We start from the raw sequence: 7,953 nt of genomic DNA, 5'->3' as shown, positions 1-7,953 counted from the left end.
TGGCAGTGAACCCCTTCTGCCATGACCATAGAACCCGTGGGTCTCTTTATCCCTCAAAAGAACCGATACCTGGGGTTGTATCCACCCTATCTGTCTCTTAGACTCTGTTCAGTTGTACATAGGGGTATTCCTTCTGAAGCATTTGTCCTTTTGTGTCTGGCTTGTTCCACTCAACATAATGTCCTCCAGGTTCATCCATGATGTCATATGCTTCACAACTTCACTTTGTCTTACAGCTGCATAATATTGCATTGTGTGCATCCATAACAATTTGCTTATCAATTCATCAGTTGATGGACACGTGGGCTGATTCCATCTTTTGGCAATGTGAAAAACATTGCTATCAACATCAGTGGGCAGATGTCTGTTCATTTCTCTGCCCTCAGTTCTTCTGGGTATATACCTAGTAGTGATATTGTCAGGTCACGTGACAAATCTGTATTCAACTTCTTTAGGAATGGCAATCTGTCCTCTACAGTGACTGTACCATTCTATATTCCCACCAGCAGTGAATAAGCATTCCTTTCTCTTCACATACTCTCCAACACTCATAGTTTTCTGTCTTTTTAATAGTTGCCATTCTGATAGGAATGAAATATTTCATTGTAGCTTTTTTAAAAAAGATTGATTGATTGATTTCCCCCCCCCCTCCATTGTCTGCTCTCTGTGTCCATTCACTGTATGTTCTTCTGTGTCTCCTTGTATTCTCATTAGGCGATTCTGAGAACCGATCCTGGGACTGTCCAGAGTGTGAGCGTGGTGATCATTCTCTTGTGCCACCTCAGCTTCTGGGTCCTTAGCTTCTGGGTCTCTTATTATCTCTCCTCCATGTCTCTTTTTGTTCCATCATCTTGCTGTGCCAGCTCTCCGCATGGGCCAGCACTCTATATGGGCCAGCTTGCCACATGAGCTGGCTTGCCTTCACCAGGAGGCCCTGCATATTGAACCCTGGACCTCCTATCTGGTAGACAGGAGCCCAATTGCTTGAGCCACATCTGCTTCCCCCATTGTAGCTTTGATTTGCATTTCCCTAATCACAAGTGATGTTGAACATTTTTTCATATATTTTATCACCATTTGTATTTTTCATTTGGACAAATGTCTATTCAAGTCTTTTGCCTATTATTTATTTCCAAATATAAACTGTATTTCTATTACAAGGAAGTTAATAGTAGTAAAACAAAAAGAAAGGGTGACAGCTTTGCTACTTGGTTTTCAGAACAAGCCACAGAGCTAAGGCCCAGGTCCTGGTAAGGGCAGAAACCCGCAGGGCTAAGGTAGTGACAGAAAGCTGAATCCCCTGCCTTCCCCATTAGGGGGCAGTGAAGACAAAGGATCTGAGCTCCCCATCAGGAACACAAGGCAGTGATGCCAATGCCAAGGAAGCAGCTTAAAGCAAAACTCCTAGAGTCCACTCACCCCAGCTCAACTCATCTCCAAAGCATTATTCCTAATATACATTGCCATTGGCCTGAATACTTTGCCAGAACAGCTCCCAACATGCCTAAGACCCAAATTCTGGAGTGGGGAAAGGCAGTGTCAGGGAGAGGTTACCCAAAAGCTCTCAAATTTTGACCCCACAGAGAAGAGAATCACTTCACTGGTAGGTACCAGATTTCCAGAACCTTCTTCCCCTTCTACCAGCACCACACAGCACAAGAAGCAGTCGTGATGGTTTGTAGAAAGATGAAGTCGTGGTGAGCCAAGAGGTCCTAACCTGTAATATTTATCAGCTACCAAAAAGGTGGCAGCAACAGCAGAAACAATTCTCAACAGCCTCTCCACTTAACCCTCCCTTAAATCCCCAAACTCCCATGGCACAATCTCAAAAGACTCAAAATGTCCATAATCTAGTGTAACAGTTTGATATGGTAATGAATTCCAAAAATAGATATTGGATTATGCTTGTAATCTGGTCTGTACCTAGGCGTGATTAAGTTATGATTAGGGCTTTAATTGGGGCACATCATTATGATGTTGAGTCCCTGCCCCTTGGTGGGTGGGGACTCAGATAAAAGGTATGGCAAAGGACAGAGTTGAGGGCTTTTAATGTTGGAGTTTGATGCTGAAGTCTTAAGCTGGAGCCCCAAGGAGAGAGACAGAGCCATTCACCTAATAGTCTACAGCTGACCTTGTAGAGAAAGGCAAAGCCTAAAGGCCTCATAGACTATAGCTGCCCTTGTGGAGAAAACAGCGGAGCTGAGCCCAGTGGAACCCTGGAAGCCTGAGCCCTCACATACATCAGCAGCCATCTTGCTCCAACATGTGAAAATAGACTATGGTGAGGGAAGTAACTTAGGCTTTATGGCCTGCTATCTGTAAGCTCCTACCCCAAATAAATACCCTTTATAAAAACAAACCAATTTCTGGTATTTTGCATCAGCATGCCTTTGGCTTACTAATACACCTAGAAAAAGTTAAAATCCACAAAATCTCCCATGCCCAAAATGCCAGAGAGGCAGGACCTGCACTGCAGCAAGTGCTGCTATGTATAGATTCCAGGAACCCAAGTGAAGGTTCTCAGGGCACACAATTACTCTTCCTCCTCCACATTGCCAGGTCCCTGATGCCTGGGGTTTTTTGCCTCTGTGGTTCTGTTGCCACAGTTGGGAGCTGTGGGGGAGAACTGGGAGTTCCTGCCATCTTCATTCCTACCACCTGGTCTCTGACACGCCTCTTGGGCAGCTCTGGTAAGGTCTCTTGAGGTTGGGAATCCTGTCTAGGAAATCCCTCTGTAACATGGTTGTTTGCTGTGATTGGGCATTGGTCACAATGGTCCTGTGATGGAACAGCACCTCCTCTTCCAGTTGCACCCCACAAAATTCACAGTGAGTAATGATGCTGTCCTCCATGGGGGTTGAATTTGTCAGGCCAATCAACAGTCTGTTTATCTGCAGCCTGCTGCAGAAACTTCTAGAAGATGACATCAGGGTCCTGTACTTCTCTAGGTCGAGCTGCCCATACTGAGCAAAGGTGTGGTACGTGAAGGATTACAGCATGTCTGATGGTCAATCAGCAGTTCCTCTGGATAGAGCTCCTCTCAAAATTCACAAGGCAATATGGTCTCCTAAGCTGCACCTTTTATGTTGTTCAGAGCACTGAGCCCTACATGTGGCTGATCTGCCTCATACATGGACCTCCAAGAGCTCAGTTCTGTCATGTTGGGGGCCTGTCCCTCATTTTGCAGATTTAGGGCCAAAATAAAGTCCAAATTTGTACTATCTTTACCATCTTCTCTGGGGAACTGGTGGTTTCTCTTCCTTTCCTGTATTTCTTGTTCTTCAAATAGATTATTTTGGTCCTCTTTCTCAATCACCAGGTCCAGTTTGTAGGCGCAGATGGGTAAGTGGTGCTAGCAATCCTGTGGCCCCAGAGCTGGGTTTGTCAGAAAACCTATGTGACCCCACAGAGACCCTTCGAGAAGTCCTGCCTCAACCAAGAGTTGAAGCTGATCAGCAAGAATGGGTGCCAGAGCAAGCGTGAGGTCTGGAGGGTCAACTTTACTCTGGCTAAGATATACAAGGCTGCCCAGGAGCTGCTGACACGGGACAAGAAGGACCCATGGTAGCTGTTTGAAGGCATTGTCTTGGTGCAGTGATTTGTCCACATTGGGATGCCGGATGAGGGCAAAATGAAGCTGGATTATATCCTGGGCCTGAGGATTGAGGATTTCCTGGAGAGGCACCTGCAGACTCAAGTCTTCAAACTGGGCTTGGCCAAGTCCATCCATCATGTTTGTGTGCTGATCTGCCATATCAGGGTCTGCAAGGAGGTGGTGAAAATCCCATTCTTCATTGTCCACTTGTACTCCCAGAAGTACATCGACTTCTCTCTTGGCTCCCCATATGGCAGTGGCTGCCCAGGCTGTGTGAAGAGGAAAAATGCCAAGAAGGGACAGGGTTGTGCTGGCATTGGGGATGAGGAGGAGGATTAAGCCATGAGGGTTGTTAATATCTGTTAAATAACACTTCCACACTTTGGGGGAAAAAAAGATTATTCTGATTGGAAACTGGAATGTCACATTCCTTTGGCTGGTAGTCCTACTGTGGAAAAGGTCTTACTCAAAAGACCTTAAATGCCTTAAAGGTAGCCTCAATTTGTCTGAGAAATTGGGATGCAATCCAGATTCCATCTTGATTCCAAGACTCATCATATGCCTCAGGAGGCATGGCAACCTCATCTCTTTTCTTAACCCCTCTCTTCTGCAAACTTCAAGGTGAGTCTTCAGATCTTTCACCAACATATTATGCTCACAATTGCCACAATGTTCCATCCAGGCACCACAGTAATCTTCATGGTCATTCAGTTTGAGAACAGAAAGTTCCAAATCCCAGTGCTGGCAGAGGGCAAGCCACAGAGGGCATTCTGTCTCCTCATGTTTAACTGTCTCTTTTCCAAATTCTTGTTACATTTTCAAGTCACCTGGCAGTGTTCTGTAGCCATGTGAGTCTCCATGTCAGCGCTGGGAAATGGTTCCTTGCAGACAAGACACACACCAATGTTCCTTTGAAAGGGTGGCACAGGGCATATGAGAGTGGATCTCATGGATGGTAAAGTTAAACATGTAAATTTCTTATTTGCAATTGTCACACAGCTGAGTGTTCTGGTTACGTAGAATTTCAGCCATCTTTTGCTATTCCTGAAAACTTAGCTGAGGACATTGATCCAACCCACTGGCTATAGCCACTGAGGCTTCTCCTTGCCCATTTTTAAATTGGGTTATTTTTTATTTGTTGAGTTGTGGCAACTTTAAAAAACAAAAAAGATTTATTTTTATTTATTCCTCCCTACCCTCTCTTTGTTTGCCCTTGCTGTGTCTGTTCCCTCTCTGCTCATCTTCCTTTTAGGAAGCACTGGGAACCAAATCTGGGACCTCCCATGTGGAAGGAAGGCGCTTAATTGAGCCACCTCTGCTCCCTGCTTTGTTGGGTCTCTCATTATGTTTTCCTCCTAGTGTCTCTTGTTGCATCATCTTGTAGTGTCAGTTCGTCACGCCAGCCCATTCATTGTGTCAGGTCGCTGTCTTGCTTATCTTTAGGAGGCACTGGGAACCAAACCCAGAACCTCCCATGTGATAGGTATGAGCTCAATTGCTTGAGCCACATCCGCTTCCCTGTAGCAACTCTTTATATATCATGGATATGAAACCCTTATCAGATATGTGATTTCCAAATATTTTCTCCCATTGAATTGGCTGCCTTTTCATCTTTTTGACAAAGTCCTTTGAGATGCAAAAGTGTTTAATTTTGAGGAGGTCCCATTTATCTATTTTTTCTTTTGTTGCTTGTGCTTTTGGTGTAAGATCCAAGAAACCACCAACTGCATGCCTTGCTTGAAGATCTCTCCCACATTTTCTTCTAATGGTTCTATGGCCCTGGCTTTTATATTTAGGTTTTTGATCCATTTTGACTTGATGCTTGTATAGGGAATGAGATATGGGTCCTCTTTTAATTATGGATATCCAGTTTTCCCAGCACCATTGTTGAAGAGACTGTTTTTTCTTGGACTTGGTACGTTTGTCAAAAACTAGTTGACTGTAGAGGTGAGGGTTTATTTCTGGACTCTTGATTCTATTTCACTTATCCATGTCTCTATCTTTATGCCAATACCATGCCATATTGACCATTGTAACTTTGTAGTATTTTCAAGGTCAGGCAGTGATAGTCCTCCTACATTGCTCTTCTTTTTTCAGGATGCTTTTGACTATTGGGTGCACTTTCCCTTCCAAATAAATTTGGTAATTGCCTTTTCCATTTCCATAAAGTAGGCTGTTGGAATTTTGGTTTCCACTGCATTGAATCTATAAATCAGTTTGAGTAGGATTGACATTGTCACAGTATTCAGTCTTCCCATCCATGAACATGGAATGTCTTTCCATTGGTTTAGGTCTTTTTGATTTTAGCATTGTTTGGTAGTTTTCTGAATATAGGTCCTGTACATCTTTGGTTAAATTGATTCCTAGGTATTTGAGTATTTAAATTTCCTCACATGCACTCCCTTGATCCACCAGCAGATGGTGCTCTTTGGTAGCCCTATCAGTTCCAAGCCCGGTTGGGGTGTGTTCCCTTCAACACTGGACCACAACAATGTGACAGAGGATACTGCCTTGAGGCTATTCAAAGCCTTGCAACTCAAATTTTCTCAGAGGCTTCTCCAACCTTAGCTGGCAGTACCCTCCCTTCTCATAGGTAGGAAATAATTCCACTCTGCTGTGTCCTCAACAACCAGTTCCAGTCAGTAGGGAAGGTAATCGAGAGGTTGGTTCTCTTTAGTCCCTTTCTGGCTCCCAAGGCAAACAAAGGCATGACCCTACCTGGCCTGGAAGCGCTTGTGGGGCACAGCAGACCAAATTTGTTGGTCAAAAACTGAGTTAGACTTAGGCTATGTCCCTCCCTTTCCTTTTTACAGGGGAGGTGGATCCCTGGCCCCCTCTTGTCTGTTTTCACTTTAAAATGATCTGCTTTTAGGGTTGGGGAAGGGCACCAGAGGCTTCAGTTACAGCTTATACTCAGTCTTTCCATCAAGATTTTTTTCCTGTATCCCTCTCTCTTCTGGGTGGTGTTCAGCCTTCCCTAGACCACTTTTTCCCAGGCCATTTCTTCCTGTTCTCTAGCTATTCTCCTTGGAGAGAAGGGAGTCTTGTGTCTTTCTAATCTGCCATCTTCCCATAAGTTTTACATAATGTTCTTGAAGTATAGTGATGGAGAACAGATTAGCAGTTGCCAAGGAATAGGGAAAGAAAGGGGAGAAGAGGAAACTATAAAGGGGTAGCACTATGAAAGGGTGACACAGGGGATATGCACACATACACTAAGGAGTACATGCTAAAATTGGTGAAATCCAGAATAAGGACTGCAGTCTAGTTAATAATATTGTACAGATGTAAATTTCCTTGTTTTGCTACTGTACTATAATTATGTCAGTTGTTAACATTGTGGGAAACTGATGAAGGGTACATGGGACCCTGAGCTATTTTTGCAACTTTCTGCAATAATAAAGTTATTAAAATAATTTTCAAAATAAAAAGTTAAAGAAATGTCAAAACAACAGAAGAAATACAGTCATTAAATATATATCTCTGGGGAAAAAAACCAGTGACCTGTGAACAGCATTACAGGTGATTTCATTTAACTCTCACAACAACCCTATAGCGTAGGTATTATGATCACAATGTTTTGTTTATGGAAATTGAGGCTTACATTTAGTAATTTGCCCAAATGCACGACTCATAAGTGTTAGAGCCAGAGTTTGAATCTAGGAATCTAAATCCCACTTACAGGTGTTTTGCTTGAACCCTGATTGGTTGATTTACATAACACTGTTTGTTCCAGTAAGCTGTTTTTTTTTTTTTTTAATTAACAGTTTTAGATTTATGGAAAAATTGTGAGGATAGTCAGAAATTCTCATATCCCCCTCACCCAGTTTCCCCTATTATTAATATTTTACATTGGAGTGGTCTATTTTTCACAAAAAATTATAAGACAACTTTACAGTTCTTTACCATTTTATGGTTTAAAAAAATCCAAATTTATGTGGGAGAAACGGGCAGAGGAATCAGCTGTGGGAGAATTAAACAATCAAGACTGTTAGAGGTTTGCAATGATTACCAGGTCATAAAGCTGTGGCTCCACTCTGATTGACTGAGCAAGCTGCCTATGTTTGGAAGACAGCTATCTCCCCCCAAGAATGAGCCATATCACTGTGGGAATGGAGCAGATAAGGACCTTCATCCCTCCCGGGTGTCAAACCTTCCTGCATTCCAAGAAAACCCTACCTCCTAGCCCACCACCCCCAAGCTATACACAAGAAGAGTTCACTTTTACAACCCTTCTTTGATCCAAGGCTGTACTCTGGACCCAACCTCCCCCCCCCAATAAACTAACATTTCCCCGCCTACTGATGTACTGCATAAATTCACGTCTGAACCTTCCATGGGTGGGTTGAAGTCTGTTC

General features: G+C 43.4%; 2 pseudogenes; one reads left to right on the top strand and one right to left on the bottom strand.

Moving 5' to 3' along the window:
- Nucleotides 1-2,433: 2,433 nt before the first annotated feature.
- On the bottom strand, nucleotides 2,434-3,352 carry LOC131278188 (TRAF-type zinc finger domain-containing protein 1 pseudogene; annotated as a pseudogene).
- Nucleotides 3,353-3,355: 3 nt separating this feature from the next.
- LOC101445877 (small ribosomal subunit protein uS4-like) lies at nucleotides 3,356-3,934 on the top strand (annotated as a pseudogene).
- The last annotated feature ends 4,019 nt before the right edge of the window (nucleotides 3,935-7,953 follow it).

This window comes from Dasypus novemcinctus, chromosome 4 (genome assembly GCF_030445035.2).
Source record: "Dasypus novemcinctus isolate mDasNov1 chromosome 4, mDasNov1.1.hap2, whole genome shotgun sequence".
In the NCBI taxonomy this organism is placed as follows: domain Eukaryota; kingdom Metazoa; phylum Chordata; class Mammalia; order Cingulata; family Dasypodidae; genus Dasypus; species Dasypus novemcinctus.
Note: the sequence above shows the minus strand (reverse complement) of the source record. Positions and strands in the feature narration are given on the sequence as shown.